Genomic DNA, 12431 nt, shown 5'->3' on the forward strand with positions numbered 1-12431 from the left:
GAATGGCGAAGGATGAGGGGTGACTTGATAGAGGTGTATAAGATGATCAGAGGACTAGATAGAGTAGACAGTCAGAAACTTTTTTCCCGGGTGCAACAGAGTGTTACAAGGGGACATAAATTTACGGTGAAGGGTGGAAGGTATAGGGGAGATGTCAGGGGTGGGTTCTTTACCCAGAGAGTGGTGGGAGCATGGAATGCGCTGCCTGTGGGAGTGGTAGAGTCAGAATCTTTGGTGACCTTTAAGCGGCAATTGGATAGGTACATGGGTGGGTGCTTAAGCTAGGACAAATGTTCGGCACAACATCATGGGCCGAAGGGCCTGTTCTGTGCTGTATTGTTCTATGTTCTATGGTTGCTTGTGTTGGTAGCATAGAATTTGGATGGAGATCATTCAGCTGTGCTGGTTCTCTGGGAAAGACATCTAGCCCTGATCTGATTTAATGATGGAGCGGGCTCAAAGGGCCAAATGGTCTACTCTCATTTGTATGACACTGCAATGCCCATTGTCCAATGAGACAATGAGTGGATCATCCATTTAGAATACAAAAGCAGTCACGTGATGTGTATCCTCAGATCAAGGCTCTAGCTTCATGATTTGAAAACAGGTGAGCAAGACTATTAACTTCACCTTAAAATCCTTTTATGGAAGCTCAACTTTCATATTTACAGCATCCAGCTATTTCCAAAGGATTCCAGAACACCCCCCTCACTGCTGTATCTCCATGATCCGTGTCCCAAACAGCCCTTGTTGAAAAGAGCTTGCCAATCCAAGAGCTAAATCTTTCCTTCACTCATTGGAGATGACACCCCCCCTTGCGTGTTAAGGCTGAGTTCTGGAACTACCTTTCTTTCTTGTCAGCTATCTCACAAACCAGTCAAGGTTGAAAAGCCTCTTCAGTCTTTCCTCATTTTTCTCACTGTTAGCTTTTCATCCTGAGTAGAAGGGCATCCAGAAACTATGATGAATAGTCCTCAAGGGTGCTTCCTTCTCCATGCCACAGCTTCATTCAAGGACTTAATTATCTCCATCGCTCCAGCAGCAAGGCAGCTCTGAGGAAACTCCACTCCTTTTTGGGGAGGGGAGACAATTGACAAGAATGGTATTTGATATGGATTGTTAAGAAGGATGAAAGCAAAGTTGGTTTTGGCACAAAGCAACAACTAACTCTTGTGATTCTGATGACATTGGCGCTCAACTGCTCCTTGCTGTCTCACTGCATCAATTATCCTCTATAAGGAAGCAATTATTCTATTTACTCTATGTGCAACATGCAAGCTTTGGAGTAGAAAATAAATTAGGGATGCTTTGCTTCAGTTACACAGGGAATTGGTGAGACCACATCTGGAGTACTGTGCACAGTTTTGGTCTGCTTATTTAAGAAAGAATATAAATGCATTCAAGGCCAGAAGATTAATTTCACCATTATCTGGGATGGAGGTGTTACTTTATGAGAAATATTAGATAGGTTTGGCCTGTATCCATTGGAGTTTAGAAGAATGAGAGGTGATCTTATTGAAATGTATAAGAGTCTTGACAGGGTGGTTACTGAGAGGATTCTTCAATGTGTAGGAGACATTCAAACTAGGGGATGCAGTTTTAGAAAATTAGTCATTTAATACCAAAAGGAGGAGAATTTCTTTCTCACGAAGGGACATGAGAGGGAAATGGGTCAAATGCTGGCAAATGGGGTTAGATTAATTTAGGATAACTGGTCAGCATGGATGAATTGGACTGAAGGGTCTGCTTCTCTGTTGGACATCTCTATGACTCTATAAGTCAGTAGAGCATTCTTTTCTCAATGGCAGAGATTGGGCCACTGAATATTCTTAAATTGGAGGTTGACCAACTCTTGACTAACAAGAGAATCGAGAGGTGAGAGCGAAAGGTGGCAGTGTGAGATGGAGGCGATAATTGGTTCAGCCATGATCTTGGAGAAAGTGAGGACTGCAGATGCTGGGGATCAGAGCTTAAAAATGTGTTGCTGGAAAAGCGCAGCAGGTCAGGCAGCATCAAAGGAGAAGGAGAATCAATGTTTTGGGCATAAGCCCTTCTTCAGGAATGAGGAGGGTGTGTCAAGCAGGCTAAGATAAAACGTGGGGAGGATGGACTTGGTGGAGGGGTGTTGGGAATGCGATAGGTGGAAGGAGGTTAAGGTGAGGGTGATAGGCCGGAGAGGGGGTGATTGGGAATGTTCTGCTGCAATCGCCTTTCAGTTTAGTTTATTTTGGTGCATGACAGGTTAAGGTTTATTGTATAAGTGTTAATCAAGATTGATTAGACATGTCCTTTTTTAGTTTGAGCCTACCCCAGAGATTACTAATGAAAACCATTTGTAAATTACCGGTTACAAATAGACCATATGGTTCCTTGAGCTATTTTGATTATTTTTTGTGTGTATTATTTCTCAACTAACTGTTTCTGATAAATTCAGAATCATTTCAGATTTAACTATATTTTTGTTTATTTGTTCATGAGATGTGGGCATCAATGACGAGGCCTGCACTTAATGCCCACCTCTAATTTTTCTTTCACAGGGTGATGGTGAAATGCTTTCTTGAGGGATGTCAGCAGGTGGGGCAACGTGGTGCGAGGGTGGGCAATGATGGGAGTCTAAGTGATGTGTAACTGTTATAGAACCTCCTTCCACCTATCGCATTCCCAATGCCCCTCCCCCAAGTCCCTCCTCCGTACCTTTTATCTTAGCCTGCTTGGCACACCCTCCTCATTCCTGAAGAAGAGCTTATACCCGAAACGTCGATTCTCCTTCTCCTTTGATACTGCTTGACCTGCTGTGCTTTTCCAGCAACACATTTTTAAGCTCAGCCATGATCTTACCAAGAGCAGGTATGAGGGGCTGCATGGCCCACTCCTGCTCATTTGTTCAGGCAGAAATAGAGCAAGCTGGTCAAAGCAGTGGATATCCAACCATGATGGTGCCCAGATTATATCTCCAAAATGGGAGCGCTGAGTTAAATGCTATTATATTCTCCGTAATCTAATCTAATCTAATCTAATCTAATCTAATCTAAAGCTGGTCAAAGCAGTGGATATCCAACCATGATGGTGCCCAGATTATATCTCCAAAATGGGAGCGCTGAGTTAAATGCTATTATATTCTCCATAGTTCAATACCCTCATCCAATAAAAATAACAGGCATCTCAGAGCTTTGTTGATAAAACAGCACCAGAAATCAACTCAGAGTCAGCTCAGACAGTCGGGAATGCAATTGATGTCCAGTGACTGAGTATGAAGGTCCATTAACATCTCATACAACCTTGTGCGTCAATGTAGAGCAATATTAACTTCCAATTAAAGAAAAATCGATGCAAGATATACCGCACAAGGTCAGGCAAAGAGAAGAAAACTTGTCCTCATAAACTACAGATGGTTAAAGACATTGGTTTATAGTAAGAGCTTCCATTGCAAACGAATCTTCCAAAGTGCTCCGTGATTGCAAACAGTAATTGAGCAGATGGCTGTGGAAAAGTGACCTTGTTGAATGTTTCATTACTTTGGTAAGTTGGATCCAATGTGGGTTTACAAACAGTAAGGTGAGCAATCTGACTCCGTGATCTCAGTTATCAGATATTCCACAGACAATAACTTTTGCGAAATGAATGCCCTGCTTTTATACATTAATTTTTCTTCTACTCACAAAGTGGGAACTTCCTTGTGCATGAGGACAATAGTGTCCTGTTTTTTATTTATTTGTATGAAATGAGGGTGTCATTGGTTAGATCAGCATTTATTTCCCACCCCGAATTTCCCTCAGAAAGGTGACAGTGAGTCAACATTTTAAATTGCTGCTGAGCTTGTCCTTTGGTACACTCGCAATGCTGTTAGCGAGGGATTTTCAGGATTTTTGACCAATTACACCGATGGAATGGCGATAAATTTCCTAATCTGGATAGTGAGTTCCTGTCTATCTGCTTTGTCACAGTGTTATTAGATTAGATTAGATTAGATTAGATTACAGTGTGGAAACAGGCCCTTCGGCCCAACAAGACCACACCGACCCGCCGAAGCAAAACCCACCCATACCCCTACATTTACCCCTTACCTAACACTACGGGCAATTTAGCATGGCCAATTCACCTAACCTGCACATCTTTGGACTGTGGGAGGAAACCGGAGCACCCGGAGGAAACCCACGCAGACACGGGGAGAACGTGCAAACTCCACACAGTCAGTCGCCTGAGTCGGGAATTGAACCCGGGTCTCTGGCGCTGCGAGGCAGCAGTGCTAACCACTGTGCCACCGTGCCGCCCACTGCCACCGTGCCGCCCACAAAGGAGACTTGGTGAATTTCTGCATTGCATCTTGTAAGCAGGACACACTGCTGCTACTGAGCATCGGTGGTGAAGGGCATGAATACTGAAGGTGATGGATGTGGTGCCAATCAAGCGGCTGCTTTGTTCTCAATGGTGTCAAATTTCTTGAGTGTTGTTGGAGTTGCACCCATCCAGGCAAGTGGGGAGTATTCCATCACACTCCTGACTTGTGCCTTGTAGATGGCTTTAGGGAGACAAGAGGTGAGTGACTCACTGCAGGATTCTTAACCAATGATCTGCTGTTGTAACCACAGAATTTAAATGGCGAGTCCAGTTCAGTTTCTGGTCAATGGTAACCCCAAGGATGTTGGACCTGAGAGATTCAATTGTAATGCAATTGATTGTCAAGGGGAATGATTAGACTGTCTTTTACTGGAGATTGTCATTGCCTGGCATTTGTGTGGTGTGAATGTTACTTGCCACTTTCAGCCCAAGCCTGGATATTGTCCAGATCTTGGTGCAGTTGAACATGGACTGCTTCAGTATCTGAGGAGTTGGCAATAGTGCTGAACATTGTACAATCATCAGAGAACATCCCCATTTCTGACCTTATGATGGATGGAAGGTCATTGATGAAACTGTTGAATATGGTTGGACCGAGGACACTACACTATCTGCATTGGATAGGTATATGGAGGATAGTGGGTTAGTATAGGTTAGGTGGGCTTGGATCGGCGCAACATCGAGGGCCAAAGGGTCTGTACTGCGCTGTATTCTTCTATGTTCTATGTTCTATGTACACTGAGGGGCTCCTGGAGCTGAGACAATGGACTTCCAAAAACCACAACCATCTTCCTATGTGCCAGGTATGACTCTAACCAGCAGATAATTTGTCTCCTGATTTATATTGACTCCAGTTTTGCAAGGGCTCCTTGATCTAATGCAGTCTTACATCAAGGGCTGTCAGTCTCCACTCACCTCTGGAGTTCATCGCCATATTTGGATCAAGGCAGTAGGTTCAGGGAACTGCACTTTAGAACAGACTTGATGGCTTAGGAAAGGTTACAGAAAAGATTTACTGGAATAGTTTAATGTGAAGAAAGATTATACTCAGTTGGACATCAGGGGTTCTCCTTCTAGCTCAAAATAAGAGATGTGGCACTAGGGCGGCACGGTGGCTCAGTGGAGAGCACTGCAGCCTCACAGTGCCAGGGGTCCAGGTTCGATTCCAGCCTTGGGCAACTGTGTCTGTGTGGGTTTCCTCCGGGTTCTCCGGTTTTCACCCACAATCACAAAGTGATCCCCATAGTGTTCGGCGCATTAGTCAGAGGGAAATGGGTCTGGGTGGGTTGCTCTTCAGAGGGTAGGTGTGGACTTGTTGGGCCGAAGGGCCTGTTTCCACACTGTAGGGAATGTAATCTAATGTAATCATGCAATTGAGATGGTTAAAATCTGACAGGGTTTAGAAAGAGCAAATAAAGAGGAATTGACATGGTAGCTCAGTGGTTAGCACTGCTGCCTCACAGCGCCAGGGACCAGGGTTTGATTCCAGCCTCAGGTAACTGTCTGTGTGGAGTTTGTACATTCTCCCTGTTTTTGTGTGGGATTCCTCCCACAATCCAAAAGGTCTACAGGTTAGGTGAATTGGCCATGGGGAAATTGCCCATAGTGTTCTGTCTGTGTGGAGTTTGTACATTCTCCCTGTGTTCTGCGTGGGATTCCTCCCACAATCCAAAAGGTCTACAGGTTAGGTGAATTGGCCATGGGGAAATTGCCCATAGTGTTCAGGCATGTATAGGTTAGGTGCATTAGTCAAGGGTAAATGTAGAGTAATAGGGTAGGGGAATGGGTCTGGATGGGATATTCTTCAGAAGGTTGGTGTGGATTTGTTGGGCTGAAGAGCCTGTTTCCACACTGTAGGGATTCTATGGTTCTATTCTCAACGGCAACAGCTCACAAGGTGATTGGCCCAAAGACTAGAGGCAAAATGATGAGAAATATTTGCATTTTGTGTGTAGTAAGAATTGGAATTACACAGGCTGCTGGAGTGATGCAGCAACATTTCTAAGAATGTGGGGAAATTGAGAAGCAATTGGACTAATCAGATTGCTTCTTAAAAGAGCTAGTACAGATTTGATGGTCTGAATGGCTTCTTTCTTTGTTGTACTGTTCTATGGATTTGCTATCATATGACTTAGTGATACAATGGGTGAATTTGTCCCCAGTATTGGCCATTCCCCACATGTTGTCAAGTCACATACTGCAGCTGAGAATAGTGTAGGATTGAGCTCTGCTGTCTCATAGCTTATAAGTGTTCACAGCAGCTTGTACAATGCCCATCTGAATAGCTGGTCCCCATCAACTGGTCTTGTAGTATTTATGAAGGGGAAAAGCATTGGATAGGAGAATGAGTCAAAGTGAACTGGACGTTTACTTAACGTCGTTGGCATAGAGTACAGAACATTCACTTCTCAGGCTTATTCCTCCAATCAATAAGATCATAGATACTCTGAGCTCCAGGTACAGACCTCACATTACACAGGCCTCCCACACCAGTGTGTCTGTCAGAGAGCTGGCCTGGCATTGAATGGCCTTACTGAGCTGTGGTTCCAGAATGGTCCACGTCTTAGGGATATTTGCTATCAGAGTCTGCCCTTGTCTCATCTGGAATTGCAGAATAAAATGGAGTTTGGGAGTCAGGATCACATTGTGAGTGCCTCACTATGGGCCTTAAGGACAGACGTCACCCTGTCTCACAAACGGAACAATGACAGCTTAGAATGTGATCTCAAACAGGACTGGAGAGTGCTGTCTGCCATTCAAACTGATTTCAGGCTGCCCTGGGGGACAATTGGATTGGGTGGGAAGGCTAGACACCAGCCCTACTCAATGGCCAATGTGACGACTTCCCAGGGGAGTCCAGAACCAATCTCCCAAGGAGGTCACCGTCCATGGAGATTGGATAGACCAATTTCGACTAAGATGAGGACAAATTCCTTCACCCAGAGAGTGGGGAGCCTGTGGAATTCTCTGCTACAGAAAGCATTGAGGCCAAAACATTGAATGTTTTCAACAGGAGTTAGATATAATTCTCATGGCTAAAGGGATCAAAGGATGTGAGGGAGAAAGCAGGAACAGGGTTGGGTGACCAGCCATGATTCTAATGAATGATGGAGCAGGCTCGAAGGCCGAATGGTCTACCTTTACTCCTACTTCCTCTGTTCCAGGAAGGAAAGAAGGAGGGACACTTCTTATGGTGCTCAGGGGTGCTCCCTCTGAAGACATCATTCTGTAACTGCCCCATTCAATCTCTGAAACCAAAATCTCTCACCACCTCCTTTACTAAAGTCCCTGATCCCTCGCTGATTAAGAACCCCAAAATTATCTCTAATTCTTGTTGCCCTGAATGGTGTGGAAATGTGATGGTTGCATTGTTAAAGCTGCTTTTAGTATATTATTGGTGTGAGAAAGCCATTTTTAGCCGATCAACCATTTTACAGGAGGGACGGGGTGGGGTTGACTTGATGAGGGCCCTGGATTATAGACCCAGTGACGTAACCATTTCACGGCTGTAGCAGCAATTGCTGATTGGTTAATATTCTCATGTCACAGCAGTAAAGCTCTGGGTCCAGTCCTTGGACATAAAATTCAAAGTCACCACTTCCACTGAGGGAGGTTTTGGTTCTTGTCTGGGGAGGGATGGATGTTTTACCGAGGATTTGTTTCAGGTGAATGTAAAATACCCTAAGACATTATTTCAAGAATGGCAGAAGCCTGACCAACATGTATCCCTCAATCTACAACCCAGAAAAACTGCCTGTTCAGTTATCAGACCATCTCACTGCTTCAAATATATGTAAATATTGTCCTGCATAAGGAAGAAACACTTTGGGTTTTGTTTTGGTAACTGCAGGGATGCGAAATTTCCATGTTTCATGAGGATCACTGAATCCCTAGAGGATTCCAGAAAAAGAGGACATTTGGCCAATTGGGTCTGAACCAACTCTCTGAAATGCATCCCATGTAGACCCACCTTATTCCTGTAACCTCACATTTACTTGTATCCTCACATTTACCCTGGGGTTAATCCAACTAATCTCACATCCCTGGACACTATGGGCAATTTAGCATGGCCAATCCACCTGACCTGCACATCTTTGGACCATGGGAGGAAACCGGAGCACCCGGAGGAAACTCACACAGACACAGGGAGAATGTGCAAACTCCACACATATAGTCACCCGAGGCTAGAATCGAACCTGGGACCCTGGTGCTGTGAGACAGCAGTGTTAACCACTGTGTCTTGCTTATTCTTCATATGCAAAGACTGTACAGAACTATTTTAATAACTGTGTAAAGATTTTTAATGAATAAAGTATATTTTTGCAAATAAAAAGTCCCAGATGATTTGACCATTGTCACATTGTGGTATGTGGGATCTTTCTGTGCGTGAACTTGACTGCCAACTTTCCTATATTGCAACCAATTAATAGTACTTAATGAACTTTGACAAGTCTGATGGTCACAAAATAAATACTTTTCTGACCAAAACAAAAAACTAAAACAACCATGAGGGCTGAGAATCAGAAACAAATTCAGGAATTGCTGGAAAAACTCAGCAGACCTGGCAGCATCTGTAGGAACAAAAACGAACTTATCGTTTTGGGTCCAGTGTCCTTTCCTCCGACTCTTTTGTTTCTAGATACTTTTCTCCTAGAGTGTGAGTCTGTGCAACCTTCTACACTTAGAGGCTGAAGCCCGGTCATAAAATGATACGTTGGTAGGGCCTGTTTATGCAAAAGCCCTCAACAGCAGTTCAAGCCATTGCCCTTAATCACCTCTCCTCACACAGCAGCCTGTAACCCTATCTGTCTCCCTTCCAGCATCTCACGGCTGTGGACAGGGAAATCTCTTTCACCAGCTGAAACGCAGCAGCCGAGGAGAACAAATCTATCTTACATCCTACTCTTCCCAATCTCCTAGTCCTGTCCCTTCTAGCCCACCTCTGCAGTGCATAGTTCAGAGGTTATTGCAGATAATAACTGATTCCCAATGAAAGATCGAGATGGCTCATGAGTACAGATATAAAATGCATTCTCGCGAATCTAATGTTAGACAGTTCACCAAGGCTGCTTCTGACTGTTTGCAAAGAGCTCTCAAATACCTCTGAAATCATTTTGAAATATCGAACAGAAATATTCAGAAAGAGTGTACCTGTTCATTAAAGGAAATAAGGTTTCTCCACAGAAGCATTAAATCTTGTATAATTGAGGAAAGAAGATAACAAATTAAAAATGACCATTTCTGAGAGACCATTATAGGATCTTGAAATTAATGTTGTGTCATTAATAGACGGTGAGAAATAGGAACAGGAGTAGGTTGTTCCGCCCATTCAGCCTGCTCCACCATTCAAAAGGATAATGCCTGATCTGATATGTGTCATGTCCACTTTCCTGCCCTTTCCCTATATTGGTTGATTCCCAGACTGATCAAGAATCCATCCATCTCAGTCTTAAATATACAGGAGGACTAGCCCTGTCCCACAGCTCTCTGGGGCAAGGAGTTCCAAAGACATAAATTTAAGGTGAAGGGTGGAAGGTATAGGGGGGATGTCAGGGGTAGGTTCTTTACCCAGAGAGTGGTGGGGGCATGGAATGCGCTGCCAGTGGGAGCGGCAGAGTCAGAATCATTGGTGACTTTTAAGTGGCAATTGGATAGGTACATGGATGGGTGCTTAAGCTAGGACAAATGTTCGGCACAACATCGTGGGCCGAAGGGCCTGTTCTGTGCTGTATTGTTCTATGTTCTATCTTTGTTCTAACCCTCTGAAAGAAGAAATTCTTCCTCATCTTAGTCTTAAATTAGCACCTTTTAATGCACTCAATACAACTATTTACAACAATTGAAGCACACCTAGATAATATTTAATGGACCACTAATGAGTGAGGTGTGAAATCCTTCTATCTTATCTCCTGTCTTTCCTTGGTTCCCACTATTAAAGACTGAAGGAATTCCATTTGGAACATAAATCTGAATCCTATTTCAACAACAAATGAATAGATGCCACTTACCCAGTGCTTCTGACCAGAGTTGCTAACTCTTGTTGGCCATATTCCTGCAGAATTTGTCATGTGATCTTCTGTCGCCAATGCCTCCCACCTCCCCCCAACCCCCGGCCCCGCCATCACCCCGCCTCCCAATCACAGACTGCTTGTCAGAAATAATTTTCACCAATATTTCTTTCACTAAGAAACAAACATGAGAAAATGGACACATTGTTTTTCATGAATGACTCAACGACATACTTGTCTCCCGACCTGCTCTCAGTGGTGCACTGGTGGTTAACTTTCAACTTCATAAACTCCAGTCCAAACTTAGAAGTTGCAAAGTGAGTTGAGGGGCTTCGTGAGGATAAAGTGGAAGCCAGAACAAGTTGGCGAGATCAGGAATGATGTGCAAGATGTAGAGGACATGATCGAAAAGGATGTGTATTAGGAAGAGTTCTGAAGGTGCACTAAACATGGTGAAGCAATGGGCACCCAGAGGGACAAGCTAGTGAAAAAATAATGACATTTGGAAATGAATGTACTGGATGTCCATTCTGAAATATTCAAAACAAGTTGGACCGGATTGTCTTATTTGCTAGTTTTCCCTTTTGGACTGTGGGGAGAGCCTGAGGCCTAGGCGGCTGAGGACTTTCAGGATGACAGGCCTTCTGCATATTTCCCATACTTCCTATTTCTAAACCTGTAAATCAACTCCTGTATGTTTGCAGGCCCAAGTTTGAAAAAAAGTGGTTCAATGTTTAAACCTTGCTTAGATTTGCGACAACGCAACAGTCATGCTCTGTCCTTTCCTTTCCCGACTGGAAAAAGATTTGACCAATATTCTTCCACATTTAGAAATTTCGGCATGTGATAGGATCTCTGTAAATGACTGGTTTTGTGTTATGTCTGAGCGTTCCAGAAGTATTTGTGTTACTACTGCAGGAGATTTGAGTTGAGTCCATAGGTTGCTGATAGAGCATGGCTACGTAATGAGTTAAAACATCTGACTGGATCAGCAGGAGTTGACAGCTCATGCAGGGCTCCCTGTTGTTCAGTGCCACCTTACTAGTCATGGTTACAAGTATGTGTGAGCCATGTGTCTCAATTCTTGTGCAATTTAGTCCAACCTGCATTTTCCTGTGTTAGTCAGAGGCTGTAAATCAACACCGAGGAGATGGTAGTAATGTCATTGGGTAAGTAATCCAGAACCTCAGAATAATATCTGGGCACAACAGTTCAAATCCCATCATAGCAGATGGCAAAATCTGAATTCAATATTAAAAAGCTTCTCTGATGCCAACCTGCCATCCTTACGTGGTCTGGCATCCATGTGACTCCAGCAATATGGTTGGCTCTTAACTGCTATCTTGCCAATAAATATTGGCCCAGCCAGCATGAGAAAAAGAATCTGCCAACGTTACCTGGTCTGACTGAACATGACCCATACTCAAAGTAGTATGAAGTAAGAGATAGTGAGGACTGTAGATGTTGGAGAGTCAGAGTCAATTAAGTCTGGTGCTGGAAAAGCACAGCAGGTCAGGCAGCATCTGAGGAGAAAGAGTGTCAAAGCTTGCAGCATAACGCTTTCATCAGGATCTTTGAAATGGACTAACCAGCCAGTTATCTTAAGTGCTGTTATAGATGGGTGAATCAGCAAGCTGTATCTCTCAGATGGTTTCCTACACTGCATCTCCATCCCTCCATTGCCATGTAATCTCTTGAGAGACATCAAAACCCAAGGCAACTAAGAGGACACCAGGAGACAGTACCAGTTGTGATTAATGATAAATGATTCTTCAAACATTCACTCCTGATACAGAAACAGGCCCATCATGGTTGAGGGAATTAAAGAATCTGGTTCTGACCACATCAAAGGACCACATGTCCATCTTTTTAGCTTTATTTCTAATTTTCCTAACCTATGTGATGTATATCTAGAGCGTAGCGTAACTTTTGTTTCTTTATTTTCTCTTTTTTTTGTATCTAGGATTTGTACCTAAGATGGCATCGTGTGTTGTACCATAAGACCATAAGACACAGGAGCAGAAATTAGGCCATTCAGCCCATCGAGTCTGCTCTGCCATTCAATCATTGCTAAAACTTTCTCAA

General features: G+C 43.7%; 1 protein-coding gene across 6 annotated transcripts in view; it reads right to left on the reverse strand.

Annotated features, from left to right (window-relative positions):
- palm1a (paralemmin 1a) overlaps positions 1-12431 on the reverse strand; it is a 266525-nt gene that overhangs the window by 55762 nt on the left and 198332 nt on the right. The window lies entirely within an intron of this gene.

Source organism: Chiloscyllium plagiosum, chromosome 48 (genome assembly GCF_004010195.1).
Source record: "Chiloscyllium plagiosum isolate BGI_BamShark_2017 chromosome 48, ASM401019v2, whole genome shotgun sequence".
Taxonomy (NCBI): domain Eukaryota; kingdom Metazoa; phylum Chordata; class Chondrichthyes; order Orectolobiformes; family Hemiscylliidae; genus Chiloscyllium; species Chiloscyllium plagiosum.